We start from the raw sequence: 25,970 nt of genomic DNA, 5'->3' as shown, positions 1-25,970 counted from the left end.
CATCTCATGAGCAAGTGAGTAACTTAATTTTCATGGCTATTTGGCAAATGAATGTAGCGCGAGAAATCGTTGTCACCAAACGCTGGCAATTGATAATTTTAAATAAGCCAATAACAACCAGCCTGATAGGCTGAAGCTTTAGAACACACTAGCCATAAATATCTCCCTACCCTCCCAAGCGTTGCTTCCCCTAATCTCAGGCACAGTCTGAGGCAACGACGGAGAGGTAAGGGCAGGTTATGACTAATATCCAGAATTGAGGAACCTAATGAAGGGCATTATTAATCTATTAATCTGTTTTATAGATTGGGTGTCTAAATCAGTTGATAGGTGGATGAGCCTATACGGGGTTTGAATGGAAGGAGTAATATGAAGTTAAGAAGCAATGAGGATCTTGATGTTCTGAATAAGTGCTACTTTGCACTTTTTTCGCTCATAATAAGAAATCCCTCTTTTTGCTTACCTTCATAGAGCGTGGCCTCCCTAATCCTGAGCTTGGTCCAGGCGAGGTGAGGTATTATCCCCTGTCACTAAGGGTGAGTAAGGGACCACTGTAGTCCTTGTTAGTTTGGTACATTTTTCATTTCAATACTGCCTGATATGTTTACACTTTCCCTGCTTTATGTTATAGGTGAGAATTACACCATCTGACATGGAGGAATAGAGATGAATATATATCCTTTATGATTTAATTTGATCACTTTATTGATGGCTGATATTGTTTGCAGCACGTACATGCAGTGACAAAAATATTTTCTAAGAACAAAGGCCCTGATGAAGCCATAGGAGGTGTTTTGTTCCCCACTTTTGGCAGAAACATGTCGGCCCACTTGCAGCTATTTGTTTAAACTGCATAGTTTTGCACAGTTCTGGTTTTTAAAACAAAAGAAACATACAGTTATTAAAGTTTTTCACTGTATGTTCTCTATTCTAATTTTAATCTCACACCTGTTTCACTTTGTTTCACTGTACTTTAATCCCATTGAGTGATCCCACGCATGGTCTACCGAGTGATAGCGGGCTCTGTACCCTGTCCTTGAAGGTAGGGTGCAAAGTATCTCAATGATCTAGAGATGCTCCATCCTAACCTTTTGGATGACCAAATGATAAGACTATAAGATCACTTACAAGACATTGATGGGAATCCATCTCTGGACCTTGGGTCTCACCCACTTTTGCTGGGAAGAAAATGCGTTGGGCAGTATATTATATTTGATGTAGGACTCTGTAAGTTTTTCAACGAGCACCTGTAGGGCTTAGAGCCTCAAGAGATGAGAGTATTTATCTAACTCTCCTATCAGACCCCCAAGTTTTATGTGTTGAACAGGACATGGTACATACCTTAGTACATCCTACCTTTCACATGCACTGCACCCTGCCCAGGGGGGCCATGTGCCTACCATAGGGGTGTCTGATGTGCATAGACAGGGAAGGGTAAGGTCTGGCAAGTGAGTGCACTTGTCAGAACAACATGACAGTTTAACAAACTGCACAGAGGCACTTCAATGGCAGGCCTGAGTTCCCTTTTTAAGGCTACTTGTGTGGGTGGCACAATTAGTGCTACAGGCCCACTAGTTGCATTTGCATTACTAGCCCTGGCACACATAGTGCACTTTAATAGGGACATTGCTAGTAAGGCAAACATACCAATCATGGACAACCGATTACCATTACACTTTATACAGGGAGACTTGCACTTTGACACTGTTTAGCAGTTCCAAAGTGTCCAAAGCATCTAAGTTGGCAACATCATGTCAGAAAAAAGGTCTAGGGGAAAAGCAAAAAGTTTACAGACTTTAGCCAAAAAGGGCCAAGTCCTACAAACGCTCATTGTGAACTCTACATCAACCTCAGCTCGCAAATATGTAGTTAGACAGGCCCTGAAACAGAGGCTAGGGGATTGCTGATTGATAGGTCACAGGTAGTAGGTTGTGTAGATGGCAGGCCAACATGTGGGCAGGAAATTCTTCATCAATACCCACAGATAAAGCACACATGGCCAGAGGAGATACACGCGCTCCTAAAAACACCATAAAGTCAGATGCCACATGAGTTAGGAACACATAACTAATCTGGACCTAGTACACGTAGTGATCATTCACTCCTCATGCCGGACATCTGGACACGTTATTCACTAGCCGTATTGTGTCCACGTGAGGTGGAGACTCACCTGTGGTAACCATTAGACAATTTGTGACGCCAAAGGAAGCAACCAACATTCCTTACCATGTATGATATGGTGAGCCGGAAACTTTTACAACTAACCAGATTTTGTATTTAAGAAGAACACTTACAGATTGTAAATTGAGACAGTGCTCAGACCCTATGCCTGTAAGTGTTTTCCCAGCCGTAATGTTTAATTAACCAAACTGTTTTGCCAAATGTCTCTTGTCTTCTGTTTCTTAAGGGATTTCAAACTCAAGCAACACTTTAGCAAGCCACGATCGGAGCTGATAAACAACTCGACCCGACTGCAGCAGAAGGAAGGAGACCCTGCCTGGACGGATTTACGTTTGTGCATCAAGCCAAGGTGGTGAGACAATGCAATTGATTGGAAGCTCGGCTGCATCCACAGGATAGAGGTCCGTTGTAAGCAGCTGTCACAGAGGGTAAGAGACTACTTCAGAATCTCATAGACTAAAGCAGTTAGCATAAACTAGGGAGGAGGATAAAAAGCTAACCTAAATGCCCTGCCACTGACAGGATCTGGCATATTACCTATTGTATATGCCCTAACTGAATTAGTCATAACGGTGCCTTGGAGACGTTCTCAGGAAAGTCCCATTCTTTCAATAGCCGAGTATGCTAGAGAGGGTGAATTGTGAATAGCCCTGCATTACTCCCAGGGAACTATTTATGTGATACAGTTATCCTGACTGAGTTGTTACCTCAGTCTCATAGTTTTTTAGATCGACGTTTTCACAGTTCTAAAAGGTTTCTTAACACCCTAGTTATTGAAAGAAGTGTGGGAGGAGCACTGGGTAAAAAATCAGGGGGGATTCAGACACAGGGAACAACTTGGACAAAAAAAACTGGGCTCACCTTGTGAGTGGCCAAGAGGGGCCAGCGATTCCAGAGTTATTACCATAGGGTGTCTATGATTACCACTTTTGGTTAGAAGCGGATGTTGGCAGATTATCCAGCTCACTTAGGAACGTGTTCCGAGCAAGTCTTTTCTCTCAAGGGGTTAGTATGCGCAGAGAGCATACCACTTTTTTGACGGAGTAATTTTTTATCTCAACCATTATTTGAACTGTTGGTTTATGTGATGACGTCATGTTGATTATTAATTGCAAACTGTGTTAGGTGCAAAAGCCTAGTTCATCCAGATGCTATTTTCACATATCAGATATTCCCACTCCGTTATAATACTACATATGCATTTATATCTTGTGGTTTTATTGAAATGATTAGTTGCATTGTTGATGCATACATTGTAATAGCACTGAGCTTCTAGTAAGCAATTTGTAGGAGTGCACCACATACTCCTTACAATTGTACTTACGATTAGACAAATGAAACTATAAAACATAATTTCAATGTATTTATTGTATTAATTGTATAAATTACAAAAAATTGCCTTGGATTCACAATTGAAGCATATGGTAACTAGATTCCCCAAACAGATAAAGTAAATCAATACGTTTTTCCAATACTGGCATTTACATATGCCTGCACGAACATTTCCCTGACCTAAGGAGAGAACATTTGATGCAAACATAATTGACAACACTAAATATGCAGGTCAAAAGAAAGCCAAGAGAGCGTCATTATTCCATAGGAGCCTTCTTCGAAGAAGCTAGAACTAAGAGCCCTACAATGCCGTTAGTGAAAACGCTGTTGGCACCTCCTCCACCATATGCAGGGATGCATGTCCACACACACGCTCCGCCTGTTTTAGGATATTAAAATCCAGCAGTAGTTGAAGCCAACGAGCCCCCCACCAAAAAAAGGACAGTTAGGTCTAAGCCAGAGAGAACCAAACCCAGTGAGCCCAGAGAAATCCAGCTCAGCCCAAATTCTTCAGGAGAGTTCCCAAAAGCCAGACTCTCCATCTACAACGTTCAACAAGTGACCCCTCAGGGTCAATTAAAACCCATAACCCCACCAAGTGTCAGGGAAGTTTATGGTGGTACTCGATAGTGACTCAGCGAGCTCAGGAGAGGAAAGTAGCTTCAGTCCCCTGGGAATCGATGACAAGGGTGGGGTCTCATGGTTTGCCCAGGTAGTTGAGGAGGAAACAGAGGGTGAATTTGAAAGGAAAGGCCGCTCAATGAAAGCAGGTGTAGCTCAGTCCAAAGAAGACATGCCAGACGGTGTGATGAATAGAGGCGTGAGCTCCTGCTAGAGAGAGAAAGGGCACAGTACCAGGAGTTAGTGCAGGATAGCACGCTCACACAAGGGAAGCCGCGCCAGGTAAAGGGCAAAGCCCTGGGATAAAAAAGAGGTAGATGAAAGGCTGCTAGCAAGGCTTAGGATCACACCGTCCAGTCGACATAGAAGAGGGGCTAACTGAGAAATAGGGGAACAAAGCAGCTTGGTACATACTCTCCCACGATGTAGGAAAAATAAAGTGGCACTTTTGCCCACACATGAAGGAAGCAGCAATGAGGACAGGCACTGCTCCACATGGGTGCATGACAAAGATAGACCAACCTGAGGGGGATAATAGCAATAAAGGAAGGCAAGACTTTTGTGTACCTATTTTGTGACTATTAGCAGATTGAACTGAGGAGAGGGACCAATGTGACCGGTCTTGCCTAAGGAAGGATTGTATGAACCAGAGGACATGGCAGTATAGGAGGATTGCATCTGGCATGAAAGAGGACACCCCAGTTGGGATTTCCTCTGCATGCAGCAATGCCGCACAAGATGGGAACACTATGTTAAGGAGAAAAATGTAGAGTAACCTAGATTGAGAATGTGTCTGTTACTACAGAAGAGTGTGGCGGTATTATATACGTGCCATGGACCCAGATAGATAAAGAGGGACTGAGGACAAAGTTACTGTCATTGCTGGATGGGGAACGGAAATAGATTACTTGTTTTGAGAAACGACCGTGAGTATCAGCCTAGCGATAGGCGACATTGAGCAAATTAACACTGTGTTCACACAAGCTAGCATTCCAGCAGTCAGGCAAACAAATGCTGATCATGAGGGGACTGTGTTTAACACATACAGGCACCAGATATGGACCACTCTGAGAGAAACATTCCCTGACCGTAGGCGGGCTACTGGCAGAGATCATGTTTCCGGAGGAAACCCTAAACGATTTCCTGAATAGAATGAGGGAAAGATGGGAACAGGAACAGGACAGCCATAGGCCAACACCGGCCCACAAGTCACGTATTTCTACAATATATTGAATAAAGGGCTACCCACCGAGTTACACAACAGGTTGGACAGTGTAGCTGGTTTAGATATTAACCCCCGGCAAGAAATACAAGCTCACATACTACACTACCATAAGTAGACAACAGCCAACATTTGGAGTGCAAATTTATTATTTTTTCCTGCACCCAGGAATTCAAGGTTGCTAAGGTTTATGCCAGTCAGGGGACCACACATAGTTTGGGCATCAATGATGACTCCACAGGAGCACAGAATAATAAGGTTGCCTAAGTCATCTATGGAAATAGGCCCCACTCTGATGTTGATCCCCCCAGGGGTCAAGGGAGATTACCCCAATAGAGCACATGGCCCGAGGAAGTACATACGCTACTAAAAACACCATAAAGTCAGATGCCACATGAGTTAGGAACACATAGCCAATCAGGGCCTAGCACTTGTTGTGATCACATACTCCCCATGCCAGATATCTCGACACATTATCCACTGGCCGCATTATGTTCAGACGAGGTTGAGACCCACCTCTGATAACCATTAGACAATTAATTTATGATTCCAAAGGCAGCAACCAGCATTCCTCATTACATATGGTACATCGGAAACTTTTACAATTCACCAGAGTTTGTATTTGAGAAGACCGCTTACAGATTGTAAATTGAGACACTCCTCAGGCCCTGTACCTGTAACTATTCTCCTGGCTGTATTGTTTAATTACACAAACTATTCTTGTTTTGTCAAATGCCTCTAATCCTCTTTCTTAAGGGATTTCAAACTTAAGCAACACCTATAATAATATATTAAAATTAGAATATATGAAAGGTGCTGGTAACAGCCACTCATCCATCCTGTCAAGGAAAGGTTAACCTTCTGCCCATGCCAAAGACCTTTGTCTTGTAAACTCTGGGAGTGAGTTCACCCCTCGTCAAGGAGCTTTTCACCTCTTGGGTGAGAGGCGGAAGCTCAGGCAAAAGGGCTTCTAGAGGCTTTAAGCAGGGTAAATGTCACCTTATATAAGTAGCTGTTCGACAATATTTGGCACACGTTTTATCTTTACCAAAGAATTGGATTTGCAATCAATATTTTAAAAAGTCCAAGAATGAAGGGGCTTAATGAAAAGAGGCCTGTGCCTCCTGAGCATCACTTTTTTTTATGCTCTGTTCGCGCAGGCCACTTAATCCTATCTATGAGGAGATGCAAAGCCACTCTGTGTGGCTTTGCATGGCCTCATAGATATGGAGTATGGCAAGTCAGTGCCAAGCACAGTGTGATGTATTCCTATAGGTTCTGAATCGATCCCCCTATTCCTGACCCTATTCTGGTTAAACAAACCAACAAGTTAACTAGCAGTCAGCCCATGAGGCAGAAAACCCCCATGATGCAGATACCGTTATCTGACGCAGTCACACTACGGCACAGGAACGTGTTATCTGATTAGGTCATAACGCTTGCGATCTAATTAGACAAGCGATATTCCTCCAGCCCCTGATAAGGCATACGGAGTTCTCATAACAAATCAAACCTATGACAACCTGGGCAAAACCCTGCGGCCATTGTTTTGATTTCACCGAGAACTTCAGCAAAAGAATGTGCTAAAAGAAAGGGAAGATACCAACAGATCCGGGGTCGTATAGACCAATTACCCTTATGAACACTGACACAAAGGTCTACTCAAAGGCACTGGCAATAAGACTCGCCAGTGTAATAACACCTCTAGTCACTGTTAGTCAACATGGTTTTATACCTGGACGTGGGACCACGCATCATATACGGAAACTAATAACCCTTAAGGATAAAACGGAGGTTAGTGGGGAGCCGCTTGCGGCATTATTTCTGGATGCTGAAAAAGCATTTGACCGCGTATCATGGTCATATTTGTGGAGTGTTCTGGAAAAAATGGGGTTTGGAAATGGCTTTCTTACAGCGATAAAGGCTCTGTATAGTGCTCCAGTTGCTACAATCAGAATTAATTCAGGAACAACAGAAAAAGTAGTAATCAATAGGGGGACTAGGCAGGGATGCCCGTGCTCCCCGCTACTTTTTGCAATATATTTAGATCCGTTAATACGAAGGCTAGAAGCTAACGGGAGCATACCCCCAGTTGCCACACCTAGGGGGGACTGTAAGATATTGGCTTATGCCGATGACGTGGCTGTCGTAACACCAGTACCCACAGAGGCTATAAGATATGTGGAACAGGAGGCTAAAGAATTTGGAAAAGTGTCAGGATATTCCTTGAATACTGGAAAAACACAAATCATAAAGAATAGTAATACTAATTGCCAGGATCCACGGGTGGTGCAGAAAGGAACGTATTTGGGCATAACTATAACTTCAGAACTAGGAAAGCTAGTAGAGCTAAATATAGACCCCATCATACGAAAAGTGGGGATAGAGCTAGACAGACTGAACAATCTACATTTTACACTGGTAGGCAGAGTAAACATCATAAAAATGCTAATATTGCCGAAGTTCTTATATCTCTTTAGGACAATCCCACTATGGTTTGATAACTTTTGGTTTAAAAAGATCGAACAATTGATTAACAGCTTTATTTGGTCTAAAGGTAAAACCAGGAGAGCAGCAAGATTTATGGCACTTCCACGAGAAAGAGGAGGATGGGCATTACCGGACTTAAAATCTTACTATTGGGCTGCAGCCTTGCAATATATGGCAGGATTAATAGGTGGAGCAGAAGCGGAAGGAGAAGATCAATTGGGTTCATTAGCAATATATGGCATATTGATGGGTGAAGAAGTTAAAAATATTTTTTTGAAAAATTTTGATACAGCTTATTTTAAAAGAACACGTTTCAAGACTATTTTGGGTGCACATAACATTTGGAAGGTCTTTATTAAGAAATTTGGATTGGGGAAATTTAATAGGTACACGAGGATGAAGGAGAATACGTTATTCCCTGAAGACATATTTTCTGACTCAGTGTATACAGAATGGCATCAAAAAGGGATAATAAAAGTTGGGGATTTGATGGCTCCACAGGGGATGAAACAATTTGCAAATCTATAGACGAAGTATGATTTGTCAACAAGACACTTCTTCAAATATTTACAAGTGAGAAGTTTTTTACAAAATAAAAGGGGGGGATCGAGAGGATTTGAGAAAAACAATATACTAGAGACAATACATAATGGAGTAGACTGCACAATTAAAAGGTTTTATGCTGAGCTAATTGACTCTAAAATAGATGATATGGCTAAGTGGGGGGAAAGTTGGTCGGAGAAGTTGGGCATAGAGCAGGAATGCTTTAACATATCATTAGAATTAGGAAAGAAAATTCTATGCTCTGCGTCTTTACAGGCTCAGCATTATAAAACCATCTATCGGTTATACTACACTCCAGCGAAACTTGCACAATGGGGGGCGACTACTGGTATAAACTGCCCTAGGTGTAAAAGCTTAGAGGCAGATGTTATTCATATGTTTGCAACATGCCCATGTCTGCTGACAATGTTGAATGAGATAGAAATGTTTTTACAAAGGGCATTGAAATTATCTACTATTTTAACACCTGTTACCATTTTGCTGGGGGTAGACTTGGGCAATGAACATGAGGAGGGTAATTATTTTATCTTTGTCGCCATGGCAGTCTATAGATTATGTATTGCTTCAGCATGGTTAGAACAATCGGCACCAGTATTTCAGCAATGGTTAGCCAAGCTATTATGTATATATAATCTAGAAAAAGCGATTTACTCAAGAAGAGGAAAGCGTGCAAGGAAATTAGGATTGGAAATCTGGGAGCCAATAATGAAATGGAAGGAAGAAGAGTGAACTGTGTATATAATGTATATAATCTGTATATAATGTATATAGTGTAAGAAATGGTACAAGAATCATCGGGATGTGAGCGAGGTGAATGAGTTTAAATAAGAACGAAAATGATGTATAATATGGTTAGTCAAAATAAGTAAGATTAACGAATTGACGCTCTTGTGTTAAGTTTGGTTGTTGTAAATATCTATTACGAGGAAGGATTTGTTTTTGTTAAAATCTAATGTGCCATATGCTGGGTATAATGTAAGAGTATGCACTAATGCCTTTTTGTTATATCTCTATGGCTTAAGCATTATAGATGTATTTTAGTTAATTGTTCCTCGCCCCCTCTGGGTCCCAGAAGGGGGAATAAGTGTGAAAAATTGTCAATAAAAAGATTTAAAAAAAAAAAGAATGTGCTAACGAGCAAGTCGTATGACATCCTTATTGACGTATCTATGTCCATCCTTACGTCAATCTCGGCACCTTAAAGGTATAAATATTACCGATCTTGCCCTATGCAAACACACGCGTGGTGACGAGACGGAGCAGCCATACTTGCCGAAGCCCAGAGCAGAGCAGACCCCGCTGGCAGCAGCCCCGCCTTCCTGACGCGCTGAGAACGAGACGCGCTGCTTTCTCCTGCCGAGAATCCAGCCCCGGCGCTTCTGGGTAGCCCTCGCAGGCAGCCTGGAATATCGAGACCAGAGAGAGAGATACCATTCCTCATTCATCCTAACTTCCAGGTACAGAACTGAATAACCCCTCGCAGAGAATTCTTAAGTTAGTCACTTGGCAAAAACAAACTTAACTTAAACTGTAACTTTCTATTCCCGCCCACGTATTAGACTTAGGTCAGGTACACGGGGTAGGCGTATTTAGAAACACCAGTTGAGTACGTTTAGTCAAATGTATATGTGTATGTAATATATTTTAATCATTTTAAAACATCTTATGGCTTAGAAACCATATCAATGTTTTTACAGTATTATTTTATACTATTGCTTTTAATGTATGCACTTTACTTAACTATAAGTATTGCAATCATATCGATCCATTTCTCTTGTATGAGAAAAGAGACTGATCAATAAATAACACCTTTTTATTGAACACGCCCGTCTCTTCCTTTTCTCTACATTCTGATGAGACTAAGAATGCACGTACTGACTGAGTAAAATAAATTGCCTTTTGTTCACACGACTCTCGAGATTTACTCTTGATTAGGGGAGAGCAAAGTTGTCATGTTCTATGGTTGTCAGAAACTAAATCCCTTCTTGTCTAATCAGGGAAGTTAAGTCCTCCTTGAACATTCGAGAAAGTTTCTAGTGCACTCTGAGCTAAGCTGGCAAACCCAAAACTTTAAGTCTAGTATCGACAGTAGTAGACCTAGTTAACGTCTGGTCTAGGCCTTTACTGCTGTAGGTATTATTCCAATGCGCAGAGCCTATTGGGATGATAGGAGCTACACTACATGGCGCCCAACGTGTTTGGAAAGGGCGATAAAACTAACGTAAGACATTTAGAGTAACTCAGTCGTGCTTTCTCACTCAGACCCCTTTTCCCACAATACTCCAAAGACGTCTGGAGTGGGTGAAAGGTAATATCCTCCAAGACCTCGCAGGAGGGAACTCCTATGTATGGTTCTTGGTATAGTCAACGTTGAAGGATACACAGTTCCAAAATATTGTGCATCTAATCTTTGTTCCATAAGAAACCTGATCTGCAAACAAAAGAAATAACCTTTTGGACAGAAAAATGTCAGACAATGAGGATGAAAGAGAGGCAGTGAGATTAGCAACTGAACTCGCAGCAGCTGATGCTACCATGCAAGCAGCAGACGAGGATATAATACTCATCCCGGTCATCAAAAGGAGATCTATAACTCTAAAACTTATAGAAAATGGACTGACACCTAGAGGTGGCACAGTCATATTCGTAATTGAGGCACACGAATATCGGCAGACAGAGGTATACTATTCATGGATACATTTTCCAGCAGCAAATGCTGTAACAAAGTACTTCCACTATTACAAAATAGAGGAACCTCCTAATGAGTACACTCCTTTCGAGGAGGTGGAAGTACCACTCAAATTTCAAGAGCATTTGCTCTTATTTGATGGCGCCCTAAAACATAATAATCACATCACCAGGCTCGGTCCTTTAGGTAGACCAGGAGCAACGTGGCCGGTCCTAGCCGGATACACACCACATCCAGACATCGCTGGGATGTCTGCAGCAAACCTTTTAACAGAGCTAAAACAACTAATAAAAATACACAGACAATTAGTCCAGTATGTGATGCGGACTTCAACAATTCAGCCAGCGATTAAACTTCCACAGCTGACCCCTCACCAGGGGAACACAAATAAAATTACACCACAGAACATCCAGTCCTGCCTAGGTAAAGTACCAGCTAAACGGGAACAAATACCATTCTGGTTGGCACAAAAAATAACCCAAATAGAGGCGGTGTTTCCTGACACCACGCCATTAGAAAAACACAGGATTCTGACTATCTGTCTCCCAATAGGAATCGCACCACACATTGAGGACTGTGACACTTGGGGTACAGTCTTTGCTTCCATCTACACAAAAACGCACGGTGTTCCATCCATTTCGGTGATACCAGATGTGCTAAAACAAATTCAAGACGAATACGGTCCAGAACCCGCTTTAACTCTTGGTATGAAATTACTGAAAGACTTCAAGCAGGTCTCGGCTATATTATTAGCCAACATAAAGGGTGAAACAGCAAACGTGGCGATCCGCCAGAGGTTAAAAGAGACAGATATAGCAGACCAACCAGCTGAAATTGCCAGAATCATAGAAAAATCCTATGAGGAACTAGGTAGAGATAGTTTAGGTGGAATACCTGTAAAACCGCAACTGACTGAAAGTCCTGAAAAAATATTTTTTAATAATAATTCACCCAAAAAGAACTGGGATGGAAACAAACAATCCAATCCCAAAGAAAAGAAATTCCAGTCCAGAGGAAGGTCTCCTAGGCGAAGGGAGAAATCTCCGAACCAAAGACACAGGTCACCCCAGAGTGACCCTTCTGGGAAAAAATATAACCTTAGAAATAGGGATAATATAAAAAAACCTGATAGATATCAAGACATTGATACACGTCCCTCTCAATCTTTTCAGACTTCCTCGCAGAAATCGGAAAGAAGAGGACGATCAGAACAAAGAGAAGAGCACGCGAAGTCCAAAGACAAGGAACCTGCTCAACTAAAAAAGAAATTACAATTTCCAAAAAAGAAGGTAGCCAGTATCAAGGTAGTTAACAATGCCGAGAATACTGAGGACACAACTGAAAAACGGAGAATGGGCTCAGACAATGCTAGACAGCGCAGCAGAAGTGAGCATAGCTCGCAAAGTCCTTATGAATCATCTGGAGACAGTGGACACGAATGAATATCTTCAAGTGGAAACTGCGGACACCAGAGTTAGCAAACCTCACAAAATATACGAAATAACATTGCGTATAGAGGGAGATAAGACTAGAAAAATAAGGGGTCTATTTTGGGATAATCTCTCCAAGGGCTATGATATCCTTCTAGCTGAAAAAGACTGGCCACCAGAGTTTGTCAGGGAGTGCCCTCATGGCGAAGAAATAATTATGCCTGCCTTCTCAAATCAAATTCCAATTCATACAAAATACACACTTGCCAGAAAATGGGCAGTGGCTCTAGCTCCTGCTTTATATAAAAATCACGTGGGATGGGATGAGGACTCTCCTCCTCACAAAATCCAGTTAAAATCACAACCTACTGCACAAAGGCAGTACCCAATTAAGCAAGAAGCTAAAAAACAGGTAAATGAAATACTGGATCAGCTAGAATACCAGGGGGTGATTGAAACTTGCACCTCACAAATGAACAACCCTTTGTTTCCGGTCTCCAAACCAGACAATTCATATTGTCTAGTTTTGGATTACCGACACCTTAACACATGTTGCAAAACTTTTGCAGTGCAAAACTCACACAGTGCTGCACTAATGAATAACATAGTGCGCAAAAAATACAAAACAACCTTAGACATCTCTAATGGATTCTTTTGTCAAAACATAGCACCAGAGAGCAGATATTTAACTGCGTTCTCAATAAATGGCACTCAAAAACAATTCTGTCGGTTAGCCCAGGGGTACAAGAACAGCCCGGGAGTATTCTCAGCGAGAGTAACAGAATTGCTACAAATATATGATGATGAAGCATTATCTTATGTCGACGACATATACTTAACAGATGATGACTTGGATACTCACTTGAAAAGAGTGAACACCATAATACTTGGGTTCGCTGCAGAGGGTTACAAATTCAACTTTAAAAAATCCAGAATTGCCCATCTGACAGTCCTGTTCTTAGGATATGAATTATCAAGTGAAGGCAAAAGCCTGGCTGACAATTTCCTAGAGAAATGTGCCGTAATCCAAGCACCTAGAACACTAAAAAACCTACAGTCAATTCTAGGCTTCCTAAATTTTGGAAGAACATACATTGCAAATTACGCAGAAAGGGTTAAACCCCTTTATGATCTAATAAAACCAGATTTTAAAAGATACAATTGGACTCAAATACACACAGAAATTTTGAGATCCTTACAAACAGACATGCTAATTAAAACAAAATTAGAAACACGTGACAATACACGCAATCTTGTGATTCGAGTCATCCCAGGGAGATGCGGATTCACATACCTGACCTCTAATGAGGGAGAAAAGGTACCAATTGCATTCAAATCACACTTGTACACAGAAGCTGAACAGAAATTCAGCAACAAAGAAAAAATTGTCCATGCAGTTCAAACCGCAATAGCTAGAGAAAAAGATCAAGCTGACGGTAGACATATCACAGTCAGAACAGCAGAATCAGCCTTTGAGGCACTAACAACACCGTGTAATTTACCAACAACAACATTGGATCCAGAATGGATACAATGGGTGAATTCAACCACAATGGACAAAGTATACTACTACTTTGATCCAGAACTAGAAGAATTAAAAAATCTAGAATATGAAAAAACATATCCTCTGCCAATCGACATTCTGCCTTTACGACATTACGCCTGTGTAATCTATACAAACGGACATGCTCAACCCTCCGTTTGGGGAGAACAAGCATACAACCCCACATGTGAGATTATAAAAGAAGTGTGGCGCGGAGGTAAACTAAAACCTCTATTAACAAAAACACACTCAGTAGAAACTAATTCAGAACAACAAACTGAAATATTAGCATTGAAAATGGCGCTAGATAATGCGGATCGCGAATTCCCGACACTTATAGTGTCAGATTCATATTACTGCGTCAAATCATATAACCAGGATTTGCAGACATGGATTCAAAACGGTTACAAAGATGACACAGATGCACCAATAAAGCAGAAACTGCTCTGGGAACAAATAGCTCTTTTACAAAAAGAACTACCAAAGACTCACGTGACACACTCACTGAGTCATCAGCGTGATGGCGTTCACGTTGCAGGGAATTCATTGGCTGAAACAGCCACAGCGGCAGCCACTAAATCGGCTCCCGTAGTTCGAAAAAAGCGTACATTAAAATACATTGACGGTGAAACAGTGCTGGCGGTGAAAACGTCATCAAAAGGCGACTGCTCAGCGTTACCGATCAACTATCCACTCAATTATACATACATAATCGATGCAAACTCCGTCCCTTTTGCTCGAATCCCTGGAGTGGGGGATAGAGTGATTCCAAACATGGACAGGAGAAACTTGTTAATCGCAGACGCACATATGGGCGAGGGTCTTGGACACCTCAAACTGAAAGATTCTCTGGAAGAATTACAATCTAGGTACTGGTGGCCAGGCATGAGCCTGCAGCATCACATTTTTGTAAAAAAGTGCCAGAACTGCAACAGAGATCGCAGAGGTGAGAGAAACGGTAAACTACCGTGGAGTCTCACTGCAGATAATATCACCAGTAAAAAGAAAAGCGTCCGATTAACATATACAGGCTAGTTTCCACTTATAATGTAGATCACCAGCACTCGGCTGACGTCTGGACTGTTATACAAAGATTTGCGAGTCTAAATGGCATATACGCTAAGAGCATGCTACGTTTGACCATTGTTTTCGCTCTAGCCCTCCAGCCTGAGGGGAAAAAATGACCAAATGAGCATAGCCCAGCGGGAATCTTCTCACTTCCTTCCTGAGGGATACGGGATGGTGTAAAGAAAAAACCAAGGCATAAAGCAATCTATAACGGAAAGGATATTAGGTTCGGGAGCTGGGTGGGTCAAACATCTAATAAGTGTCCAACGTAGTCTCAATAACTTGCCAAGAAATTCTCTGAAGGGATTCAGTGCGTACGAATTATTATTTGGAACTAGGATGATGATCTCTGACATTGATAGTCAGACTTCAGTGGTGAAAGAAAAAAGCTTTGATATCAAAGACCGTTTGGCTATTTTGCAGGACTTAAACAAAACAAGAAAAGACCTGAGCAACATAAAGTTGAAACAACAGCCAACAACCACTGAAGAACCACCACCTGTCCCAGCAAGACCTGTCTGGATTCCAAAAGTCGGGGATCTAGTCAGGGAAAAGATCGCGGTAAAGAAGGAATTTGGGCCTTCTTACAGAAAAGCAGTTCCTGTCTTGTCTGTCAACGGGACAAGATCAGTTGTACTACCGCCACTTGCTGGTAAAAAGGAGAACCGAGTTGTATCCATCGACCTGGTAAAACCACAACATGTGGCCGATAACAAACAGTAGGCCAAGTGGACTCCCAATAAGTAGCAGAACACCAAGGTTTGCTACCAGTACAGAGGTCCTAACGAAGAGGCTCATCACATTCGAACCGCCTACAGAAGAACAGCAAGGACTATGCAACAATGCAATAGAACTCAGACCTCTGAAAACCCAAATAAAAACATTTAGCAGAGACACACCAATCTATAATGAAGTACCAAGTGAAAATGCAAGAAACAAAAATCCTGAACCAATTGGGACAATTGACAGAACTGCATCCGGCTACTTCATAAACTTCGATGATTCCTCTGAAGGCTTCAGTGAATCAAAGACACAGCCATCATCAAAAACCTTTAAAGAAAAAGCTAAAGAACTTTTGAAACAACTGAAAGAAACGTATCTGATTTCTCCATGGATTGAATTTTGGGTGGGTTTTGGTGCATTTATCCTCATACTTTGGCTCATCATGGTACTTACTTTGGGACGCTTCATTGAGGGAAAATATGCTAAAATGGACACAGCAAGTCAGAAAATCAACTTGATCCTCAAACCACACACATCTTCACACGTCGAGAAAAGAGAACTTTCTTCAGTCAACTTCACAGCCAATCCTATACCTGGTGGGGTAGCATGGGACAACACTGACTATGAAATTTATGGTCCGGTCGAGATCCTGAAATATCCACACCAAATTAAGATCTCCTTGAGTGACTTTGTAAAACCAAACTCATTTGCTGATGATTGGGACTTCGAAAGCATTAATAATATGATGTCTGACTTAGTAATGTCTGCTAAATTTACCAAACATGATTATTTGCAGGGTTCTACAAATTATGATAGCATGTACTGTTATAACCACTATGGTAACCATTTTTTACATAGATCTGCACAACCTAGAAATGTTTTAAATTATAATCAATGGGAACATTGTGCAACACCTCCAAAAGGGAGCTCAAGAACCGTTTACGACAAATATTCATATTTTTCAGGTTTTAACACAAGTAATGCTGAAACATTTTATTTTAAATTGTCAAACAAAACAGGGACCAAGACCATGATAACAAACACAAAATTGATATATTCAGATTCCTTTTTTGAACAAATGAATACTTTTGGATTTGATTATTGGGACAAAAATGTTGAATTGAAAAGTGTTTGGGGTACAAAAGATTGGCAAGTACAGGGTATAGAAGTTTTGTTTAGAGCCTGCATGATCCCAGAACAAATGATATTTTTAAATTACACTGTTCAACAAACCACCTGTCTTGGCCTAGCCAAAATCAAAGATTTAAATAAACCGTCTATTCCAAAGCCAACAATGTTTAGCAATAGCTCTGATACAGATGAAGAGATAGACGTAAACCATATATTAAACCAAAACAGAACACATCCTGATTGGAAACAGTGGTTGATCTGGCCCACAGATACTAATAACTGTCAAGACAGATTCCTGAATAAAACACAGGGGTTCAAAATGACCAGGCCAGACCCTAGATATCCCCAAAGACATCACCCAGGGATAATAACCACCTACAGTGTGGGCAAATTGTGCCTTCAATGGCTACAAACTTCCACACTGGCAGAAATTAAGCAACACCTAACTTTACTTACTGATGGTGCTGACTTGCGTGATTTCACTATGGGACCACGCAAACAGCGTCAAAAGCGTTTCATAGCAGCCTCTGTATATGCAGCATACAATGAGGCCTGGAAGGTTACTCAAATTGAAACAGCAGAGAGAATACGGGAAATTGACCGTATTAATTTGGAAAAATCACTTTCTGTAGTGGACAATGGGTTAATGACTCTGTCCTCCAGAATTTTTTCTTTGGACAGCATTGTGTCTTCAGCAATCGACATATTATCGCAGGACTTACTGTTATTACAACACGGTCAGTCTCAATTGCGTTCTATTGTACAGCTTGGCTGGACGTTACAAAATCTGCGTTCAGGCTATGTGCCTTGGTGTCTAATCAACACAACGTCACTATTCCAAATCTTTAACCTTACTGATAGACAAATCAGTATGGCACAGAAGGGTGCTGATTATACAATCTTGAGCATTGAAAAACTAGAAAGATTACCAGTGACAATGTCAGAACGACCTGTCAGTGAATGGATAATACATGGGATAATAAATATTCCAATCTCAACCTTCAGGTTTCAATACTGCCAAAAATATATACAGGCTGGCATGTACAAGAAATTGGGAAAGGGGTACCTTAAAACAACTTGGAACCTGCCCTATTCACATGCATGTGTCAGTAATAAAGGACAGAAAGTGTTTCTTAGTGGCAACAATTGTGCGATGTCACTAAGTGGCACACTTCTGTGTAACGGAATTAGTTTGCATGGAGCCTGTGAAGGGAATTCATACAACCTTTCATGTCACCAGCAAGGCGCACCTGCAACACAGATAGAACCATTCTTTCAAAGACTCTATAATGGGAGTTACATTCTAATTGTAGACCGCAGATGTTGTAGTCTTATGCCCGGGACTCCTTATCTAGTCACTACGACTGCGAAGGTCAAGTGCTGTGGACGCTCATTGTTCCCCAGCTCCTTTCCAGACAGGGAGGCAAGGGCATGGCCCAATTTGAAAATTACTTCTATTCGAATAGATACTTTAAGCAGAATGAAAACAGTGCTTCTTCAGACGCCTACACGGCTCACGTCATCAAAAGAAACGTATGATCTACAAGTCGCAAGGACGACTGCAGAGATACATTCATTGTTATCAACTAATTCCCCCATACATTTCGCAGAAATCCTGAACGAAATCTTAAATATTTCTGATACCACTGGGGTCTCAAAGGTATTTAAGACAGTATTTTCAATGGCATTAACACCATTCAAAGCCATACTGGGTATTTTTCCAGATTTCGTCCATTTGATTTTTGGCGGACTTCCCCTGCTCCTGGGACTAATTGCAGGAATCCTATTCTTAGTCCTTATTTTTCGTTATGGCAACCCATGTCACAGACAAAACTCTTGCGACAAGGGAAGAAACAATCCTAGCCATTGGATACCGGGACCGGATATCAAAAATCCTGGGACTCTCCCGGCTTAGAGACCTGAACATGACTTGGTTTCTATCATTTCGACCTATGTGGCAAAGATGTGTTTTACCTGTACTAAGGTGTCTGCTATGCGGAGAAGAATGCGTGTTAGACACCTGTCTGACGCTACAATCAGATGCGCCGATGGATGCAGAAACATTGTTGAGCCCGATCAAGGTTCACGCTTTGTGCTGCCCTCAAAGGCTACCAATCCTGATGACGGCATTCGTGGAAGCTTCACCACTACGATTGATGGGTAGTGAAGTTCAAGATGAAAGCAGCATCGATCAGGTACAACCTTCTGTCAGTAATGCAAATCAGAATGTCAATGGAGACAATCATGCGCACGAATGCATGGTTTCACCTTTTTCCGAGTTAGTGGAACTTTCCCAGGAAGCTGTTGACAGTTTTTTCGAAAGCCTAAATGATATGATGTTCTCGCCGGAACAGAAATAGAGACTTTTGAACAAGCTTGCACACGGCGTTCCCTGAATTCGGCCTTCAACTTTAAAAATAAAGTCACATGAACAATTTTCCCTCCAGTTCACGGACAGCAATTTTTCAGCAGCCCCAAAATATTTTTTCATATTTTCCGGGACACTATCTTCTGCTTAAAGTAAGAACTATTCTTAGAGAACTAAGGTTTCTAAAATTTTAGATAGCTTATAGACATTAGCTGCCCGCTGGTATGTTCATAAATATTTTATTCTGTGATGGAATGGTCTCGACTTTTTTTTCTGTATTAAGAGCCATTTCATGTGTAATTCTCATATACCAAATAAGCAATAATGTATACTAATGCGATTACTTTGGCGTTATTCTACAGCTTGAGTGCATACAATACATATAACTGCAATTTTTCCGTATATTTGAAAATTTCGAAATGCATTTATGTATTTTGGGGTGGTAAGGTATACACACTACTCTATAGTATGTTGTACTATGTTATACTATGCCTAGATTAGTAAATATGATCATAGTTAGCGTGGAGTGGGTGTGATGTATTCCTATAGGTTCTGAATCGATCCCCCTATTCCTGACCCTATTCTGGTTAAACAAACCAACAAGTTAACTAGCAGTCAGCCCATGAGGCAGAAAACCCCCATGATGCAGATACCGTTATCTGACGCAGTCACACTACGGCACAGGAACGTGTTATCTGATTAGGTCATAACGCTTGCGATCTAATTAGACAAGCGATATTCCTCCAGCCCCTGATAAGGCATACGGAGTTCTCATAACAAATCAAACCTATGACAACCTGGGCAAAACCCTGCGGCCATTGTTTTGATTTCACCGAGAACTTCGCAAAAGAATGTGCTAACGAGCAAGTCGTATGACATCCTTATTGACGTATCTATGTCCATCCTTACGTCAATCTCGGCACCTTAAAGGTATAAATATTACCGATCTTGCCCTATGCAAACACACGCGTGGTGACGAGACGGAGCAGCCATACTTGCCGAAGCCCAGAGCAGAGCAGACCCCGCTGGCAGCAGCCCCGCCTTCCTGACGCGCTGAGAACGAGACGCGCTGCTTTCTCCTGGCGAGAATCCAGCCCCGGCGCTTCTGGGTAGCCCTCGCAGGCAGCCTGGAATATCGAGACCAGAGAGAGAGATACCATTCCTCATTCATCCTAACTTCCAGGTACAGAACTGAATAACCCCTCGCAGAGAATTCTTAAGTTAGTCACTTGGCAAAAACAAACTTAACTTAAACTGTAGCTTTCTATTCCCGCCCACGTATTAGACTTAGGTCAGGTACACGGGGTAGGCGTATTTAGAAACACCAGTTGAGTACGTTTAGTCAAATGTATATGTGTATGTAATATATTTTAATCATTTTAAAACATCTTATGGCTTTGAAACCATATCAATGTTTTTACAGTATTATTTTATACTATTGCTTTTAATGTATGCACTTTACTTAACTATAAGTATTGCAATCATATCGATCCATTTCTCTTGTATGAGAAAAGAGACTGATCAATAAATAACACCTTTTTATTGAACACGCCCGTCTCTTCCTTTTCTCTACATTCTGATGAGACTAAGAATGCACGTACTGACTGAGTAAAATAAATTGCCTTTTGTTCACACGACTCTCGAGATTTACTCTTGATTAGGGGAGAGCAAAGTTGTCATGTTCTATGGTTGTCAGAAACTAAATCCCTTCTTGTCTAATCAGGGAAGTTAAGTCCTCCTTGAACATTCGAGAAAGTTTCTAGTGAACTCTGAGCTAAGCTGGCAAACCCAAAACTTTAAGTCTAGTATCGACAGTAGTAGACCTAGTTAACGTCTGGTCTAGGCCTTTACTGCTGTAGGTATTATTCCAATGCGCAGAGCCTATTGGGATGATAGGAGCTACACTACAACAGCATTGCCTTACTCTGTGTCAAATAAAGCGGTACAAAAGGGGGTGGTGGTGATGGGCGGAGCATCTGAACCAATCAAACACTCACACCCAGTCAACAGATCTGGGTTTAATCCATCACCATTCTTTAGCCCACTCTGCCACCCCAGTTCAGACATGGCCATATGCAAATCAGTCTGACCCTGTGCCTCATGGGAACAGTCCAGCCCGAACTGCCAAGCCATGCCTTCCCTGGACCGGAAACAAACTTCCTAGGACCGGTTTCTGGCATTTCAGCCATCTTCAGCCAGGCTTGCTTGAATCCAGTGGCAAAGTGAGCAAGGGACTCACGTCTGAGCATACCCTGCCACCTTATGGTGAACAAAGCGGTACAAAAGGGGGTGGTGATGGACAGAGCATCTGAACCAATCAAACACTCACACCCAGTCAACAGATCTGGGTTTAATCCATCACCGTTCTTTAGCCCAATCTGCCACCCCAGTTCAGACATTGCCATATGCAAATCAGTCTGAGTCTGTGCTTCATGGGAACAGTCCAGCAATAACTTCTTACTCTTTGTCAAGGCAGCATTCCAAAGGGTGTTGCAGTAGCTATTCAAATATGAGATGTTACAACGCGATCAAAATGATCGCGGTATGTAACATCGCAGATTTTACAATGCAAGGCGTCACAATGACTTGTGCTGGAGGGCGCTGGACTTAGGAGTAGTAAGATTTACTATTACAACACCAGTCTACGTACAGTAGGGAAGTTGTTGGAATAGTAAATCTTATTATTCCTTAGGTTATAGAGCCATCCAGCGCAAGTCGATGTAACACTTGCGTTGTAATGGCTGCATTTCATATGCATCTCGTGTAATCACCGCGATATATGAGATGTTTCCCGGTTATTCCCATGCAACATTTATAGATTTTGATGCTGCCCCAGATTTACAAAAACACATAAACCTGGAGCAGCGCCAAAATCTCAGGACTTCCCTGAGAAGGTGTAACGAGGAGACATGTTTTAATTTTTCTCGTTTTTTCTTCTTTCAATGTGTGCTGAATTCAATTCCAAAAATTAATAAGTAATACATTTTTTTTCTAATTAATAATTAATTAACAGTAAATTAATTATCAATACACAAAAATAATTTCAATAATTACTTAATTACAATTAAATTACTTCCCACCCTATTCCCCTATAAATCCATAACCGGCTCCGAATAATACATTAATACAATTAATATAATTATCAAATAATAAATAAATAAAAAATAAGTCCCAATTAATAAAAAAAAATAACCAATTATTAAAGAATAATTGCCAATTAATAATTAATTAACAATAAATTAATTATCAATACCAATAAATAAAAATAAATAATTACTTAATAACAATTAAATTACTTCCCACCCTATTCCCCTATAAACCCACAACCGCTAAAGAACTAAAACGCAAAATGAAATTTAAAATATGTATTAATTCTTAAAAATTAATATTTAATTTACTATAATTAAATTACTTCCCACATTATTCCCCTATAAACCCACAACCCGCTACGGAAATAAATTATGCAAAAATTAAATAACATAAAATTCATTACTTTAAAAAAATTCAAACATACATTACAAAAATAATACATACTTTTAACACATATACTAACACTTAAACACTATAAAAAAATCCGTATTTTTAACAACTATATTATAACTGTTGATATTACTAACTTTGATATTATGGAAATCGATGTTTCTTACCTGAGATTCGATATTCTGCACCACTATATTTTTGCAATTTGCTATTCTGTCTATTCTATTTAAAAAACTCGATATTCTGTCCAGTCAATATTTTTTTCAATATAATGACTGGTCACCCCATAACATAAATAGTATTATTCTTTATATTGAAGCTTATAGATATATATGACTTTGCCTATCTGGGATGGGATTCGCAATGTGTCATTTACATTTGAAACCCAAACATGTTACTTGTGCGTCCGTGAGGTAGAAGCTGGCTAGTGGTGATAGTCTGTGTTGCAGACATATACAATTTAATAAGTGATTTTAACATGATATAGGTAAGGACATATTTATATTTTATACGTAACTTACTTTTCTGTTAATTGATGATGTCATGGTACATGTTGTATGTATGTATGACATGACGACCTGACTTGAGGTAGAGGCTGGCCAATTATCTGGTGACACACAAGAAATGCAGGAGGTACCACTGTAGTGAGTGGGTGCTGGTAGTCGTCCACTGAATGGCACAAATGGGGAGGGGATTAGTACGGACACTTACAGCCTGGAGGATAGTTATGTGTCTGTCTTCGTCCTGACCACTGTGGTGGTGCAGGAACCAGGAAACATCAGCTAGATCCACAACCACCACTGCCTCTCCTGTGTCCTAAGCAAAAAGTTGACCTCCAGTAAATGAACATTGGTCAGTGAGCTCTTAACACTTGATCCCCTGCTCCCATGTGCCCAGTGATTGTATCCTAAGAAGACTTGGAGGTGTTATAATAGGACATGTCTGCTGGGCAGACACAAACTGTAAATGTGACTCCTGACTTCACCCAGACAATGCACAGAGTGGTGAATCTCTTGGAGGAGATTAAAGCAGTCCTGGTTACCCATACTGCAGCTTTTGAGCTGCTGGGACATTACATCAATCCTGGTTACCACTACTGCAGTGTCTGAGTTGCTGGTGTCTGTAGGATAGTAGGATCTACTTCCATGGTTACCCCCACTTTTTGCCGGTTGCTAAGCTGTATTTGACTAGTCTGACCGGGATTCTGCTAATCAGGAACCTAGTCTATCTGCTTTCTCCCTAAATTATTATGTTCAGTACTTAGGTACACTCCAGACTGTATACTGGGATACCTTTATATGTCCCTAGTATATGGTACTCATGTACCAAGGTCATAGGTACCTCAGAGGTCTCCTATGGACTGAAGCATGTGTTATGCCACCCATGAGAGACTATTCAAAATGGTGCTACAGACCTGCCATTGCAGCCTGTGTAAGTTGGTGCTTGCACCTCTTAAGATATAGGATTCCTATATTTAGGGTCACTGCACTTAAAACCTATAAGTTACCCCACCAGCAGGCCTGTGCAGTCCTGTAGGCAGGGGGCTTGGTTCTAAGTGAGAGGGTGCCCCTGCAATAGCAGAACACCCCTACAGCCTACAGAGTCCATTCTCCTGGGTTGTCAGTAAAGCTGCCATATACTATATAGAGGGGCACCACGTAATTACTCAATAACTATCTCGCAACTGGCTTCAACAAATCCTTTCATGTTAGGTATCAAACATTTTGGAATTATACCCCAACACCGTAAACGGTATTGGAGGTATGATTCCAAGCACTGGAAGAGCCCTTCATTAGGCTCTTAGTGTCCTGGTACCAGCCTTCCTGGCCCGGACAGCACAAAATGCTTGCTACCAACTACAGACACTCTTCTGCCCTCCTGCTACTGAGCCAAGCTCGAGCAGGGGAAGGCAGAACAATAGGAATCCTGTCACAGGGAGGTATGAGCACCTCCCAGGCAGGATTTAGTGTATTGGGGTAGGGTGGGTACGCTTGACAGCACCACTCAGTCCTCATGAGGGGGCACATTTGGTGTCCCCGTGCATAGTCCAGTTCAAACCAGTCCTGGGAGCCCTTGGCTCCCGCTCTGGCACAAAACTGGACAAAGGACAAGTATATAACCTCCCCCCTGTCAAGACTCTCCCCTGGGAGGGTCCCCTGAATTGTTCCAACCCTTTTCCTTATGGTACTTAAGGGCTTACCTGGGTGTAGGTCCCTATATTCGTTGTGGGGCAAGATACAGATCAGACACCACTCCTTCTTCTACCGTCTGGGCACACTGGACTTCATTGGACTACGTTTGGGATCGACTTTATCTCCATTCAGTCTGCTGCATTGTCTGTGAATGTGCACCATACAGGAACCTTCCAAGGCCTGTGGGCATCCAAGACATGAAGGAATCTCCCTTGCAGTGAAGGAGTCACTCCCCTTCATTTGCAGGCACTGCAACTAAGTTGACCGGTCTGCTGATACTGAGCTCCTCTGGACTCCATAAGGTTCTGCAACACAGGCAGTGGTGTTTCACAGCTCCCGAGGCCTGCCCTACCCTCTCACCAAGTTTGAGGCCAGTGTCCCTTGTGGGGCTTGCAATACCTGGACTCCTGTGCACTGTGTCAACTTGCAGTTGCAAGGGCTTATTGGCTTCCTTCCAAGAAGATCTACAGGCTCCAAGTAGCCACAAACTCGATCACCTCCAGGGACGAGATTCTTCAGCCACACCGCATTGTGTGCATTGCGGCCTGCATCTTTTAGCGAGCTGCTTGAGGTCCTCTCGCAACTCCAGAGTATCTAGCCTGTGGGTCCACTTGAGGGTCACATTTGTTTCTTTCAGGCTTCCCTGATTGCTCGAGCCTTCTTGACTCCCCTACTTATGGTGAGTCCCATAGACCCTTCTGGTCACGACGTCGCTCCTTCTTCAACTCCTGCAGTGGTTGCATTTGCCAAGCCTGGTTAGTGCTCCCGCTTGACACCGACCCCTCAGCACTCGACATACTTAATGGGACAGCTCGTACATGGCTCCTCGTCCTCCACAGCATTGCCTGGTCCTCACAGCTGCAGAGTCAAGGTCATCATCACCCATCCTGCAACACTCGACATCAGAGAGCATTCGTCTTCCAAGTCTCCTGGTCA

General features: G+C 41.7%; 1 long non-coding RNA gene across 1 annotated transcript in view; it reads left to right on the top strand.

The window, feature by feature from the left end:
* The first annotated feature begins 2,476 nt into the window (after window positions 1-2,476).
* Window positions 2,477-25,970, top strand: part of LOC144826346 (uncharacterized) — a 404,090-nt gene continuing 380,596 nt past the window's right edge. Inside the window, exon 1 of the long non-coding RNA XR_013609798.1 lies at window positions 2,477-2,609. This is a non-coding gene — a long non-coding RNA (uncharacterized LOC144826346). The remainder of the gene's footprint in view (window positions 2,610-25,970) is intronic.

The sequence above is a fragment of the Lissotriton helveticus genome, chromosome 3_2 (assembly GCF_964261635.1).
Source record: "Lissotriton helveticus chromosome 3_2, aLisHel1.1, whole genome shotgun sequence".
Taxonomy (NCBI): domain Eukaryota; kingdom Metazoa; phylum Chordata; class Amphibia; order Caudata; family Salamandridae; genus Lissotriton; species Lissotriton helveticus.
Note: the sequence above shows the minus strand (reverse complement) of the source record. Positions and strands in the feature narration are given on the sequence as shown.